General features: G+C 37.1%; 1 protein-coding gene across 8 annotated transcripts in view; it reads left to right on the top strand.

Annotated features, from left to right (window-relative positions):
- The window catches only part of KHDRBS2 (KH RNA binding domain containing, signal transduction associated 2), a 687,327-nt gene that overhangs the window by 649,392 nt on the left and 22,598 nt on the right, over positions 1-15,337 (top strand). For 4 of the 8 annotated variants that reach the window (XR_010158052.1, XR_677073.5, XR_010158054.1 and 1 more), the window contains one exon: positions 5-4,279. The exons of the other annotated variants lie outside the window; for them this stretch is intronic. The gene's annotated coding sequence lies outside the window, so the exon portion shown is untranslated. Of the gene's footprint in view, positions 1-4; positions 4,280-15,337 lie in introns of those variants that run through there. 8 annotated transcript variants of the gene reach the window in all.

Here is a 15,337-nt window from a genome sequence, read left to right as displayed (position 1 = left end):
GCAGATACTTTCCTCCAAATACAATCCTGTTCACCATGGAAGACATTAAAACCTTCAGTGGTTGCTGCTGGGGGCCTTCACCAAAATGCAGCCATTCACCTTGCTGCTGGGGGCCTTCACCAAAATGCAGCCATTCACCTTTGCTTTTGCTCTACCTACAAAAAATGTTCATTGGCTCACTCCCGAAGTCAACTTTGATCCAAAGATAGTCTTCAGTTACCAAACCTTATCACACATCTGTAAAACTAGATAATAAACAAGTGTTTAAAATATGTACTTTTTTTGTATTTCTTTCTACTAGTCTCATTTCTCTTTAGCTCAATATAAAGCTTAACTAACTCAAGAGGCAAGAATAAGATAATAAAAATAATTGAACTTTTCAGTCACCATGTCATTTTATAGACTATTATATCAGCACATAGTTTTGCTATCCCTTTGAATTGATAGAAATTAATTTAAAGATTTCCTACTGGACATTTTAAAATGCATATTGACCCACAAACCTGTAAATGGTTGAAAGTACTATTTGAGAGAAATCATTAGCTCAGGTGTAGGAATATAGAAGAACTACAAGATTATATTTGACAAAGCAAGATCTGTAAAAATGTATTTTCATTGACAGTAAGTAAAAATAATGTGGACTCTTACAAAGAAATTTGAAATTTATCAGAGAAAGCTTTGCAGAAAAGTAAATTTTCACTATTCACTTCATCTTTATTTTCAAACACATTCATCTCTATTCACAGATTAGGTGTTCTACACTTTAAAATTCAGCTTTATAACATTATAGTTTTTCAATAGTATTATTATTGATCAGTCAGGTTCAGAATGTATAAACCTCTTTAAAGCAAATATAGACCTAATGCTGCAGAGGCCATTTGCCCAAAAAGCTTAGTGAATTCCCTGCAGTCACTTATAGGACTTTATCTTTCTTTAAAAAGTTGTGTTTTCTCAAACCAGGGCCATTTCTGCACAAGGTATGTCTCTTTCTATTAAGTGAATGCTGAATCGTGTATCTTTTTTGACTAGCAAGACTGAAGTCTTATTTTCTTTTTACCACAAAATGAAAAAATTGAATGCTAATATTTAGTCTTCAGTTATATATGGGCATATGGTAGTGTAAGAATATATGCCAAATTATAGATGCAAAGCTGCCTGAAAATGTTATATTGCTTAAATGATGTTTGGGACATGATTCTTTCTCTGTTGAGAAAGAGAGGGGGTCACCTTATTATACTTAAAGGTGCAATTTTGCTTGGTTCTATGGTGGGAGAAGTGAGCCTTTGTTATCTGGGCATTCAAGTAAGAAAAGTTTAGATTAGAGCAAGTAAGCAAAAAATCACACATGCCCTAATGAAGAACAGCAAATGAATATCAGCAAATGAATTTCTCTGTAATTGTGGCTATCAGCAGGACAATATGGACAATGCTATCTCTACAATTTCAAGGACATTTAAATTATTGGGTTGATTAGAATATATTAAGAATTAGTAGCTAAAATATTTTTCTCACCTTCATTGTTTTTACAGATCAGACTTGACTGTACTAATTAGACAAAATAAGAGAAACTCTTACAGCAAAACTGAAAAACGTATGCATCTATTACATATGTCCTTGAGATCACAAAAAGTTATATTTGCCTGTTTTCATAAGTCCATGGTATAGCTTTACAAAATAACCTGCAATAATAGAAAATAACCCAAATCCTGTGTGCTTTAGACTAGTAGCCAATTGATGATAACCACATACAACACAACACATACAGTATGGAAGTATGTATACAATAAGTGCTACAAAAATTCAGAAGTGAGAGCTGTCCCTAAGGAATGGAGAACTGTAAAAAGACACACAGCAGAGATGGAACTTAGTACAAAGGGAGACAGAGCCTTTTTGACAGGCACTGTTTGGTCAGTGGAGAGGGGATGGATCCATAGTGTTTGAGAGTAAGCAAAGTAATGAGTAAAGTAATTGGTTTGGAACACAGGATTCATTTACAGAAGGAAGAGAAGATAAGGTTGAAGAGGTACGTGGGAGACAATTGCAGGTTACCCTGCAGCTGCGGAGTTTGGACAACAGGGAGACATTTATTCAACATATACATGTGTGCCTGCTACTTGAGAGATGTTGCAGTGGGTACTAGCTAGACATCTCTGAAAAAGATATTTGAGTTTGAAGAGAGTGTGAGGAAGATGAACTTCACTGGGAAATACAGAATAGATTACCGTGAAGATAAGCCAGTTTAAGTAGTATTGAAACAGCCCAGGTTAAAAAAAAAAAAAAAAAAAAGGCTACACATGTACCAGTGGACATGAACTGAAGCCAAAGCACGTAAGAGGTTTATGGGAAGAAATTAGACTGAATGGCTGACAATGTGGGAAGAGAAACAAAGTTCAGCAGGTAAGCTTGTTGGCTCTGGGAAAGGATTATGCTTCAGGATCTAAAGAATATGCAATGCAGTTCAGATACTAACAAACCAAGTTAGGTCAAATTACGCAGGTTAAGGGCACAGACCCCACAAGACTGCCCTCACTTGAGACTCCAGTCACAAGGTCTAGAGTTCCCAGGCCACCCATACTTGGGACCAACCGGCTATGTTTTTTGAGGTTCTCACTAACCCCTCAGGTTTGAAAATTCACTAGAACAACTTACAGAGTTCAAGAAATTATATTAATACTTCAGAAAATTCAGAATTACGGTTTTGTTAGAAGGGATGAAAATCAAGACCAACCAAATAAAGAAATGCATAGGGCAAGATCTGAGAGGCTTCCAAACATGAATCATCCATGTCCCCAGAATGCATCACCCACTTGGCACATCAATGTGTATCACCAACCAGAAAACTGAACTGAGCTTCATTGTATCGAGTTTTTATTGGGGCTTCATTATATAGGCATGACTGATTGATTCATTGGCCATAAAGTTGAACTCAAAATTCAGCCTCCTTCTTCTTCTAAGCCAGAAGTCAGGCCAAGATCACATGGCTCAAAGCCCCAACCCTGTAATCACATGATAGGACTTTCTGGCATGGCCAGCCCCAATCTTTACTCATCTAATCAGCATAAACTATCTAGAGCTTCTCCATGAATCATCTCATTAGCATAAACTCAGGTGTTTATGCTAATAAACCATAAATAACAAACACTCCTATCACATGGGAAATCCAAGGGTTTGGAGGCTTCCACCCAAGGACCAAAGACAAAAACCAGCCAAATTCTTTACTACACAACAGAATGAATTTGAGGTAACTATTAGCTCTTTCAGGTGGAAACTCCAGCAGGCAGATGAAACTCCAAAAACAAACTGAAGAGAGAGAGAAATGAAGACTAGAGATGTGGCTTCAGCCACAAAGTAAAAGGTCACATGATATATAATTCATTTTTCATAGCTACTCAGCAAGTGCTGCAGTTGAGGGCAGAGTCCTTGACAAGACAGTATGCATAGGAAAAGCCACCCGAACATAGACAGCATATTTTTCTAAATAAATCAACTTTTAGCCTGACACTAACTTCATCTTGAATAGAAATAACTCTTTTTGCATCTCCTTTCTTAACCAAATGTCTAGAATATATATCTTTTATAAGCAGATAAAACAATCTCTAAAAAAAGAGTGATTTCAAAAAATATATAAGTCCAAAGTTAACATAGCAGTGACTTAAATACTTCTTTCTTGTTAGACAAATGCAAAAGTAATGAGGTCAAAAATATTAATGCTCACTGTATTTTCTGCATTGCATACCAGTGGAAACTTAGCTGTAATTACCCTATTTGGCATGTTCTCATTTTAATTCAATGTCACAGAATACTGCAGTTTTCAGCTAAGAAACAACAGAAGACCAACCAGCCTACCCTCTGTACCTGCAACAATACTTACATGTATCTACCTCTGAAGAGGATTTTATCCAAATTAAAAATATGGTTTTTTATCTTTTTCTGCAACAATCGCACAATTAAAAACTATATAAAATATATATTGCTATTTAGGCTATTTATTGTTCAACCTTTGAATGATCAGAGCTGGATTCCAGAAGGAATATGACTTCCTTTAAAGTATGTCTATAAGTAGAAGAGGAATATACTGTATGACAAATTATAATACACTATATTGGAATTTTGCTTCTCTATACTTCATTAATAGGTTATGGACATGTGGCAAATATAGATGAACATGTCTGTTTTTTCAAATTAATAAATGCAATATTATATCCATTTGCTCACATAATCAAAATGTATATGCATGCAAATTATTCACAATTCCATGGTTAGGAGTTATTAGAAAGTTGTTAAACCATTTCTATCACATATTAGAGTGCTTAGTTTTAATCACAATGAGAACTTTCATAGGCTTATCTGATGTGTCGGTTTGAATCCTGTGAAAAGCAGATTCCAAGACGGAATTAGATGTGTAAGTGATTACTGGGAGAAATAACTGCAGAGAATAAAAAAGAGGAGCAGGAGCAGGAAAAGCCTCCAGTTTCTGATGCAAGTCTGACATCTGTGAAAGCAGAGAATAAAAAAGGAGAGCTTGGGTAGGGCGAACAGTACAATCCGAAAGCAAAGATGGGCTCTCAGCTTAGTGCTGTGTCAGGCAGGAATTGCCTGGCCCTAGTCGCTCTGCTGTCCTCAGGCTATTCCTGGGCTAGGGACAGCCCAGGAAGAGCATGAACTTTACATGAACACTGTGATGCATCCAAAAATGTAGCAACTAGAAGCTATTTGCCAACTATTCTTGCATCAGATTCTCTTGAAGGAGATATCTGTGTGGTACACTTCCATGGCCACCACAGTCCATCTTGAATGCCTCAGAGTCTCTGCACACATTTTCAGGAAGTATTCCGTCATTCCTGTGGGCCACTCTCCCTGAGAGAAATTCTAAAAGAGGAAAGTTAGGAAGACAAATTACAATCCCATCTCTGTAGTTAGTCCCAGAGGTCCTGCTCGTTTACCTGGTGACATGACCTGGATACTCATTCCTGATAGGTCAGCCCGAGGTAATCATACTTTTCTCAAACTAGGAGTGCTGCACATGTCAATTAACCATTAAAATTGAACAAGAGAATCCCACAAGGCATCAGAGTAAATCACCTGGACTCCACATGCATACCTCTCTCCTCTTACGGTAAAAGCAAACACCTCATTCGGGAGATCAGGTTCAATTTCTCCTGCCAGGATGATGACTTCTCTTCTCTCCTGCTGTCTTCTGGATACAAAGTTTAACACGCCCAGGAGCAGCTCTATCTTGTAGTTTAACAGAATCTCTGCTGTTTTCCTTGGCAAGAGTTTGCCCCTTTTGCAGACTAGGACCTCCAAGTGGGTCATTAGGACTAATGGCAGATGGTTAGGGTGCCATTTTTTTCTCCAGCCCTTGGTTCTTGGGTCCATATAGCCTTCCTATTTAGACCTGTGACTTAGGGTATATATCGTGTCCTAAAGTATACCAACCCACCCTTGTCCAGCATTGCCATCAAGGTGTCACTCCAGCGGTGCCATAGAAGTGCCTTCCAGCATTATGGGACACCAGCTGCCTCTGGGTGTTGTGGTATGTGATTCAATCAGTAGCCCAATTTTGTACCATACTTGTAATGAAGTAGTTCCTCTTGTTGGATGTTATGTTACAGATTCCATGTCTGTGGATCAACATTTTAGTAGGCAAATGGTGCTGACTTAAGTCTGTGGAAAGAAAACTCAAAGCCATAAGTATTACCCCTACTTGTAATAAAAGTATTTCTATCCCTGTGAGGGTGATCTCCTGGTTCTTCTAGAAAGGAACAACAACAATGTACTTGAATTGTCAACAAGTGTCCACTTGGTGTTTGTTGTTGGAAGGTTGACCATTCAGAGGTGCCAATAGCTGGATAAGCCTTGGTTAAGTGGCCACAGAGCCAGTGTATAGCCCTATCTAGGCCACTGTGGCTAGGCTGTTCATCTGCCCATCATGCCATCTCTGGAGGGTCGATGAAAAAGGCTTTCTGAAGTCATTGGCCAAATCGTTTTGTCTGCTTGGTTATTCAGGACTTCTGCTGTAGTAGGAAATTTCTTGGCATTGACATATGATACAAAATTCTTCAAACTTTGTATCCTCTCCCATATGTCTTTCCGCATACTTCTACCCCAGACCTCCTTGTCTTTAGTGTTCTAAACTTTTTCTTTTCCAGTGTTAGGCCATTGGCTTCTGGCCAAGAATTTGTATATGTTTTCACCTCATGACACTCTTCCTTTCCTACAAAGTAGATAACCAGGTGACTAACTTGCAGCTCTACCCATTAGGAAAAGTTTCTCTCTCCACTGTGTTTTAAAGCCATCCCTGAATGTGACTGTAATGCAACCACTACCAATTTTCAGTTCACTCCCACATATCAAACTGACCTATTCATAAGCTAGACAGGCTATTTTCCCTTCTTCACTCAGTCATAGGGGACAACCTCTATCAGGCCATGTGTGCAAGCTGTAGCACAGGCACTGAAGCAATTGTGGTGGGTAACATGAACCCTAAAAGGGCTACCTGCTTATGTTTCATACTCCTGCCCTCTTATTCTGCTCAGGCTTAATCCATGATGTATTATTTCCATCTTAAAATAAATGGAATGCTAATGGACCCATTCAACTTTATGATTTCTGGGTCCAACAGAATCCAGTTTATAAGTAATACTGAGTGGAAGGCTGCCTATTACTCCATGGACAACAGTATGTCTCTATCAGGGCTCAGCAACACAGCAGGAGCTGTTTCTCAGAAGGCATATATTCTTCTGCCACAGATGGCTCCAGAACTCCAGAGACCTGTGTTATAATGTTCCCACTAAGGCTTATAAATACCATACTGCATACTTACCCACCACTGACATTTCCAACACTGTAGGATTTGCCACAGAACTAGAGGAAGCTTTACAGTCTGTTCTTGCTGCATTGTTACAGCATCCTTCCTCCTGGAACCCATATCTCTTATTCAATAGGCATTATACCAGAAAATTTGTTCGGATTCAGGAATTGAGCAAGGGATCATGACTTTTAATAAGGGCAACTGCCTTTAGACTCATGTTCTTTCATGTTTGCCTTCTTCTGTTTGTAAATGTAAAACACCCCCCTCATTGACTGTCCATCTAATTTTATCCTAGAGATGCCATAAGCATCCCCATAATTTCTTGCAAGTCAAGTCCTCATGGCTGCCCTTCCAATCCTGCCAGTCATTATAGTAACTGTGATCCCCCAGCTTCAGGCAATCAAACACCTCCAAATTGGCTCTGTTTCTTTAGGTCCCATTATTCCCTTTGCTATTAACAAAGCCAGTTCTGTGAACACTTATCTGACCATCAGCCCTGGCTTGCAGAGGAGAGCTACCACTGACGTTCTTGGTGATGCAGATGCCCCTATCATATTCTCATTCTTGACCTCAATGAATGGTGTGTATTCTGGGCTCTTCCATGCAATACAATCCTCTGTTTGGTTTTCGGGTCTTACAGCCATTCAAGCATGTTCACTTCCTGCCGGGGAAACTCAGGCATTTCCACTTTGTTTAGAATGGGCCATCACTTTCCCCAGGCTTCTAACTGCCCCTCTAACGCTGAGTTTGCATTATCCCCTATGGTCTTTGCTGTAGTGTTAAATCTTTTGTTCCAATAAAAGACACCCCAGTCAATGAAGACATCTTTGCATATTCAGACTTACATTCTGGCTTACTTGATCAAGCAATCATAAAATCCATCTTATCGGCACTCTCTTGAATCTATCTGGTACATGTTAATGAATTTTTGCAGTTCCTTTGGATATAATCTGTTTCCTCCAATGTCAGGTTCAGCATGTTTCTAGCCAGGTTATGCTGAGATTTAATGCTGGTTATTGACCCAATAGCCAAAAAGGGGAGATGAGGCAACTCCTGAAGGGGTGTCTGTTGCCTTACAGAGGAGAGAACTTCATAGTGTCCTCACACATAGGGGAAGCCCTTAATAGAGAGATGTGAACACCTTTGCAAGCAGTTAAGGTTTAAAGGAATTTACCAAGCTACATTAGTTTTTATTTCTGTGTAATAAATTACAACAAGCTTAGCAACTTAATGCACATTTATTATCTTAAAGTTCCTGTAGGTCAAAAGTGTAGAGCTTAGCTAGATCCTCTACCCAGGTTCTCACAAGGCTACAATTAAAATGTTGCTGGGGAAAAACATCTACTTCCAAGCTCATTCAGGCTGTGATGAATTATATACTTCTGGCTGTATAACTGAGGTCGAAGCTTCTTACTATCTCTATGGTGAAGCTTTTTTCAGGTGCTAAAGAATACCTAAATACCTTCTCATGGGATCCCCTCTGTGGTCAGTTCATTGATGGCTATTTGCTTCTTCAAGGCTAGCAAGAGAAGCTCTCTTTCCAATCTGTTAAAATGTGAGTCTTATATAAATGAAACATACCCACAGGAGTAACATCTTACCACTTTTGCCATGTTCTGTTATGATTAGAAGCAAGTCAGAGGTCCTACCCACACTAAAAGAGAAGGAATTATACAAGAACGTGGATCATTGGGGGTTACTTTAGAGTGTGTTCACCACAAGTATAAAAATATTTCAGACCATCCACCCAGATGTCCCATCCAATGTTTCAGTGGGCCAGATTTTCCCTTATTGGAACAGACCTCATTTGGCTGTGTATTTAAATGTCTCTGGAGCTCTTAATTGAGAGCTATTAACTGTGGGACCTTTAGCCTGCTACTCAGCTGTGTCAGCTCTTTCACTGAATGAGATAAGGGGCTCTTTCTAAGCTACCAAAAAGTCCTCTGGTTTCATGTCTATCTATTAACTACTTGCTACCCACAATTAGTTTTCATTTCTAATTTTCCCTTTACAGGAGTCAATACAAGTTAGTAATAAATGTATGACTCCACCATCTGTGTAGGCATTGTTCTTCCTTATATATTTCAAATGACTGGATTATTGTACTGGCAAGGGGATTCCCCTCCACCGGGATGGTTTTCTAGGTTATCAGTGGATGCCTTTTCAGCAATTAGGCCTCCATCTTCTGCCATGGATTTTCTGTACCCTACATTCTACTCAGGCCGGTGTCCTTCATGCCAGCTGGGCAGTAAGCAATGTAGTCCCCAGCCCCATCATATTGCATCCTTTCTCGAACTGCTTCTATATTAACGGGGTCACTTTGAGTCCTATGAGAAGCAGATTCCAAGGGAGAGGCAGAAGTGCAAGAGAATTATTGGAGATACATATTAGGGATAAAAGAGAGGGGTAGGAATAGAGAAGGAGACTTCAGATTGCAATGCAGATCTAACATATATAAACGGAGTGAGGCAAGGAAGGAAGGAAGAATGGGTAGCAGGAGCTTTAAATAATAATTTTAGCTTTCACTGTGGAGATCCCAAAGCACAGATTGCCAATCAGCAAACTCCTGCATGGGGCAGGAGTAGCCCAGCTATAAGTCCCTTCTGATTTCAGCTATCAGCTGGGAGTAGCCTAGAGTAATAGTAGCCTCTAGGTGAATGCTGAGTGGGAAGAAGCAGCAGATGGAGGCTCTTCCCAACTGCTCTCTTTGCAGCAGTTTCTCCTGAAGGAAGATCTAAGGGTCACAACTCCATGGCTACCACATTTCACTTACTCTCTGTAAATGTTATTGTTTCCATTTTGCAATGGTGAAATTTAACTTAGCAACATTGAGTAACTTCACAGAACAATACATCTTGTAAGCTGCAGAGATAGAACTTTAATTCAAGTTAGTCTGGATCCAGAAGCCATGCTGACTCTTCAATAAAACACTGTAATTACTAACTGTATACTCTCTGGCTCAGCAAAGGAACTTTGGAAAGAATAGATACTGTTTTAAGTACATAATATATAAATATGTAAAATCTCAATTAAAAGAATCAATAATACTACTAATGAAATAGGCTCCTTGAGTCTATTTGCTTAAAGGGTCACTGGTAGATTAAGAATTTTTCTTTAATGATTACCAAAGTCAGTGAAAAGGAATTAAGAAAGTGTATTTAAGCTTCTGAATGCTTATAGTTTTATTTTTTGATTCATTTTATATTGCATATTTTTAAAATAGAATTTTTAATTAAAACTGATTTAGGCAAATAAAAACTACACGTGGAGTTTTGAGGGGAAATAGCCAACAGCAATGGAAAAATTATTATGTGGTAAGCATTTTTCTAAGTGATCCATAACTATATTTTTATCCTCACAACAACCCTTACACAAGTAATCGAAATGAAAGATTACAGACTGAAGGTCTTAATGCATAATAACAGACTTTGATTAAAATTTAGACATTTTCTCATTATATGAAAAAGATACTTGCATATATATGTTTATAGAAGCACAATTCACAATTGCAAATATGTGAGAACAATCTAAGTACCGATCAACTGAGTGGATGAAGAAAGCGTGGTATATACACATCATGGAATACTACTCAGCCATTAAAAAAAAAATAGGCCGGACGCAGTGACTCATGCCTGTAATCCCAGCACTTTGGGAGGCAGAGGCAGGTGGATCTCCTGAGGTCAGGAGTTCGAGACCAGTCTGACAAACATGGAGAAACCCCGTCTCTACTAAAAATACAAAATTAGCCAGGCGTGGTGGCACATGCCTATAATCCCAGCTACTTGGGAGGTTGAGGCAGGAGAATCACTAGAATCCGGGAGGCAGAGGTTGCAGTGAGCTGAGGTTGCACCATTGCACTCCAGCCTGGGCAACAAGAGTGAAACTTCATCTCAAAAAACAAGCAAACAAACAAACAAACAAACAAAAATAATGTATTTTCCAGTAACTTGGATGGAGTTAGAGGCCATTATTCTAAGTGAAATAACATAGGAATGGAAAATCAAAAACTGTATGTTCTCACCTATAAGTGGAAGCTAAGCTATGAGTACACGGAGGCATACAGAGTGATACAATGGACTTTAGAGACTCAGAAGCGGGAGGGTGGGGAGGGAGCTAGGGATAAAAAACTACACATTAGGTACGATGTACACTACTTGGGTGATGGGTGTACTAAAATCTCAGAATTCGCCACTATATAATTCATCCATATAACAAAAACCACTTGTATCCCAAAAGCTATTGAAAAAAAATTTTTTAATTAAACTTTTTTTATATTCAATTTCACCAAACTTAGCTCACTTACTCTTCAATATTATTTTTTAAAATGGCTTAGTTCCACAAAGACAGGGAAAATGTTTTGTTCAATGTGCTGCTGAGGAATATACCATAACTCAAAATAGACAAAAAACTCTGCCCTCATAGCACTTACATTCTAATAAGAAAATAACCCAAGAAATGATAAATATAAATAAATAAGGCATTTGAGAAAGAGCTATACATGGGAAAACAATTAAGATCAGATCTATAGATATCAGCAGATGCCCTGTAAAAGAGCTCCAACTGAAAGGCTAATTAGCTTCCTTTGCAGGCACATGAATGGAGCTGGAGGCCATTATTCTTAGCAAACTATCACAGTAACAGAAAACCAGATACTGCATGTTCTCACTTAGAAGTGGGAGCTAAATGATGAGAACACATGTACAGACGGAAAGGAACAATGCACAACGGGGCCTGTCAGAGTGTGATGGGTGTGAAGAGGGAGAGGAACAAGAAAAATAACTAATGGGTACAAGGTGTAATACCTGGGAGATAAATGAAATAATCTGTACAACGAACCCCCATGACACAATTATACTTAGATAACAAACCTATACTTGTACCCCTGAACTTAAAATGAAAGTTAAAATAAATAGACAAATACATAAATAAGTAAAGGCTAGTAATTGTCTAACAGGAAAATGTAATGTGAAAGTTAAAATATGTTAAAAATGTCTTTAAAAACCATCCTTTATAATCAATCTAAAATTGGTCATGTCATGCATGCGGCCTAAAGAATGTTCCATGTATAGTGGTAGACTGAATTCTGGAACTTCTAGGTAACTAGATCATCATGAAAAGACAGCCATTTCCCAAAGACACAGTGCTTGGTACAGAATTGGACTCAAAATAGTGCCCCACAAAAGGTAGAGTCTCTATTTGTTGATTAATTGATTCAGGCATTCAGACTGATTTGCCTTCAAAAGTGTTATCATTGCTAGAAAACAACAACAACAACAACAACAAAAACATTGCTTATTATTTTGACTTTCTATTTAGGTTCAAATTCCTTCAATATTTTAAAAATTTGTATCAATGTGGAAAACAATGCAAAGATAGGCTAAAGAAATAAATGGCAAATTATTCTAAAATAGTGCAAATTTTCTTGGAAAAATAGCAATTTAGGGAAAAAAGGATTTATTGCTTTAAAAAAAATTTTATGTTATATAGTATTCTTGAAAATCCAAAGGTTAAGTAAAACTTGATGAAATTCTCTAATTATTTCTAGGGAATGTGTAGAAATTAATTACCTAGTGTCTCAACATAGGCAAATACTTCACATAAATTCAATTTTATTTGTGCTTCTATAAGCTATTAGCATTCATTTGGACACAATTCTTTGTTAAATTACTTTAGTTAATGAGGTATGCTATGAACATGCTATTGCTGACATTAGATACTCAAAATAGATAAAAAAATCAGAGTCTTGTTCAGTTAATAAGCTTTCAGAATAAAATAAATTAACATTCTTCTTAATTTGTATTTTAACATTTAATTCTAATCACATACCCTCACTGCCTAACATGTCAAAATAAATCTGGTTTACAAGATATTAGAATGTTATAAATGTTATAAAGCACTGCTGCAACAAAATAATCACGTCATTATTTTAATAATAGATAGTACTTTAGAAAGAAGATAATCAAAATAAGATGATAGATAACTAGGACAATGAGACTGATAATCTAGATCAAAGCATAGTTATCCTTCAAAATTGTTACCCAGAGTGCATGCAGATAGCCATTCTGATCATTTAGAAGTCTAAAATGAAAGGATTTTTTACGAATCAGTCTTTAAATTCTAGGTGTAGAGACCTATAGCAACAGAATAGTTTAAAATGTGATATGGAACTAGTTTAATGCTTCTAAATTTAAAGTAAAAACCAACAATTACATATATCAAAGTAGATCAGTTATATTTTTAAATCCCAATAGTCCAATTATGTCTGGTGAAAATACTTAATTGCTTTGCATCTGCATCTACATCCTCATTTCTCTTGTTCTGAAAGTAGCCTCAACTGGAACTTAGTTTTATTTGTGATCTCATTCCAATGTTCCACATACAGAAAAAAGAATACAGAAAAAAAAAGTACTCAATAAAATAAGTTGTCCCTGAGAATTAAAGTAGTCATCTTAACTGATAGTTTTAGCAAGTTCAAATATAATATTCCAAATGAGGATTTTCTTGAATATTTTCAAATTTTCTCCACTTAGACTGGGAAGTCAGGGAGGAATGCTGAACTGGAGAATCGGGGAGCTGGGTCTATTACATGCTTTGTATTAACCAGCTAAATGGACTTTGCAAGCCACTTGACCCCTTTGAGTCTTAGTCTTCTCATTAATTACACCTCTCAAAAGGGTTGTTGGGGTCAAGCAAAAATAAATAAAGTAACAGGCAACACTACATGTGCAATATATGTAAGTTTATCATTCATATTTGACCTTTGCAGATGTCAAGAATCTACCCTAATCAATCAATCAAATTAATTAAATCACTTCATCAACTACAAATATTATTTAAAAAATTTATGCTATTAATGGTTTAGAAAGCAATAGCATTATATATATATATATATATATATATATATATGTATATTCTTTCATTGTAAAAGTAAAATTTTGTTATAACATTCTTAGCATCTTAGCATAGGGTCATCCCATTTCATTTTCCCAGCTAACCACTGCCCAATTATTTTACCCTCAACTCCACACATATAGTCATTGAGGACAAGAATAACTATTGCACTAACATTACAGTGTAATTATATGCCCTAGTCTTCCAGAAAGCCTTCAAATAGGGGAGTCTAATAGTGTATTTTAAAAGAAATAGGAAGTTTGGTTACACTTTTGAGTCACCAACATTTTACACCTAAACTCTCATTCTCACTTAGCCCATTCAATGATGCTGCTAGTTCAGGAGACACAGGAACATAAACGTTTGTCTATAGTTAGTTCCTTTCAGAAAGGAAATGCCATTTTGATACAGAACTATAATCTGTCTAACTCAGGATTCTGTCTTTTAACAGAAATAGTGACATTTTGAAGAAAAAATGACTGGTATCATTTATAATATACTTGGAACAGCCCTAATGTCCTTTTCATAGACTTTTATGGATTGGTCAACTTTGAATTTATCCAAATGATACTACAAATGCCTAAGCTAGACTTGGGCCATATCTCTAATTTTTCCTCTGGTAGGTAATGCATGTAGGATGTAGGTTGAGTATTGCTTATCCAAAATGCTTGGCCTAGAAGTGTTTTGGATGTCAATTTATTTTTCAGATTTTTGAATATTTGCAATATATATACTTACCACTTGAGCATCCCTAATCTGAAAATTCAAAATCCAAAATGTTTCAATGAGCATGTCTTTTGAACATCATGTTGGCACTCAAAATGTTTCAAATTTGGAACACTTTGGATTTTACATTTTCAAATTAGGGATATGCAATCTGTACCATTCATCAATAACATCAAGGAATTCAGGTATTTCCAAGGAAAAAGAAGAGGTTAGCTGATTTTAGGGATGAGAGTGGACAGAGTATAAAAAAGAAATAACACTACTACTTGTTTCTTCATTTATTTTTGGTTCTGATTTTTTGTATTGTTAAATTTTGAACTATATCCACTCACAACATCTCAAATAAAGTGAGTAAAGAACAGAAAAGGTTCAGCACTTTGCTAAGTAGACTTGAACCAAATAATAATATTTATTTAATGCTTACAAACAGCCAGGAACTATTTTAAGAGCATTATCTGTAGTAACTCATTTCTTCTTCTTGTTTTTTTTCTTTTTTCTTTTCTTTCTTTTTTTTTTTTTTTTTTTTTTTGGAGATGGAGTCTTGCTCTGTCACCCAGGCTGGAGTGCAGTGGTGTGATCTCGGCTCACTGCAACATCTGCCTCCTGGATTCAGGTGATTCTCCTGCCTCAGCTTCCCGAGTAGCTGGGATTACAGTCATGCACCACCACACCCGGCTATTTTTTGTATTTTTAGTAGAAAGGGGTTTCAACCTGTTGGCCAGGCTGGTCTCAAACTCCTGACCTCAGATGATCCACCCACCTCAGTCTCCCAACGTGCTGGGATTACAGGCATGAGCCACCATGCCCAGCCTATAGTAACTCATTTAATCTTGATATTGAACATGTGAAATATATTATGATGATTTTTATTCCTATTTGAAGATAAAAAAACTGCAGTTCCTTGAG

This window comes from Pan troglodytes, chromosome 5, assembly GCF_028858775.2.
Source record: "Pan troglodytes isolate AG18354 chromosome 5, NHGRI_mPanTro3-v2.0_pri, whole genome shotgun sequence".
Classification (NCBI taxonomy): domain Eukaryota; kingdom Metazoa; phylum Chordata; class Mammalia; order Primates; family Hominidae; genus Pan; species Pan troglodytes.
The sequence above is the reverse complement of the archived record's forward strand: the minus strand, read 5'-3'. Positions and strand labels throughout refer to the sequence as shown.